This window comes from Octopus bimaculoides, chromosome 23 (assembly GCF_001194135.2).
Source record: "Octopus bimaculoides isolate UCB-OBI-ISO-001 chromosome 23, ASM119413v2, whole genome shotgun sequence".
In the NCBI taxonomy this organism is placed as follows: Eukaryota; Metazoa; Mollusca; class Cephalopoda; order Octopoda; family Octopodidae; genus Octopus; species Octopus bimaculoides.
This window is the reverse complement of record NC_069003.1, coordinates 9,962,267-9,963,166: the sequence shown is the minus strand read 5'-3', so window position 1 is coordinate 9,963,166 and position 900 is coordinate 9,962,267. Positions and strand designations below refer to the sequence as shown.

Sequence of the window (900 nt, the reverse complement as noted above, 5' to 3'; positions counted from 1 at the left end):
CGATACAAAGAAGATTAGCATGGCCCCTGCGCAAGGATGACACGCAAATTCGTGAAGCGTTCCATATTTTTGTAATAGGCGCAAGAGTAGCTGTGTGGTAAGTAGCTTGCTTACTAACCACATGGTTCTGGGTTCAGTCCCACTGCGTGGCACCTTGGGCAAATGTCTTCTACTATAACCTCGGGCCGACAAAAACCTTGTGAGTGGATTGCACCCCACACATAGTAATCCATGCCTGACTGGCACCCGTGCCACTGGAATGCTAAAAGTACCATCCGCGCATGATTGTTGCTAGGGCCGATGACTGGCTCCCATGCCGGTGGCGTATAAAAAACACCATTCGAGCGTGATCGTTACCAGCATCGCATTATTGGCATGTGAAAAACAACATTCAAACGAGGTTGTTGCCAGTGCCACTGGACTGGCTCCTGTGCAGGTGGCACATAAAAAACACCATTTGAGCGTGGCTGTTGCCAGTACCACCTGACTGGTCCTCATGCTGGTGTATGATGCATGTATGTGTGTGCATGCATGCTTGTATGCATGTGTAAGTGGAGGTGCAATGGTCCAGTGGTTAGGGCAGCGGACTCACGGTCATAGGGTCACGGTTTTGATTCCCAGACCGGGCGTTGTGAGTGTTTATTGAGCGAAAACACCTAAAAGCTCCACGAGGCTCTGGCAGGGGATGGTGGCGAATCCTGCTGTACTCTTCCACCAGAACTTTCTCTCACTCTTACTTCCTGTTTCTGTTGTGCCTGTAATTCAAAGGGTCAGCCTTGTCACACTGAGTCACGCTGAATATCCCCAAGAACTATGTTAAGGGTACACGTGTCTGTGGAGTGCCAACAACACCTGCTTGTATGTTTGCGTGCTTGTATTTGAATGTTAAAGCTTCAACAG

The 900-nt window shown here is 49.3% G+C and overlaps 1 protein-coding gene and 1 pseudogene across 6 annotated transcripts in view; both read left to right on the top strand.

Moving 5' to 3' along the window:
* LOC128250649 (U6 spliceosomal RNA) lies at positions 1-71 on the top strand (annotated as a pseudogene).
* LOC106878758 (zinc finger C2HC domain-containing protein 1B) overlaps positions 1-900 on the top strand; it is a 55,193-nt gene that overhangs the window by 25,727 nt on the left and 28,566 nt on the right. The gene's annotated exons all lie outside the window — the stretch shown is intronic.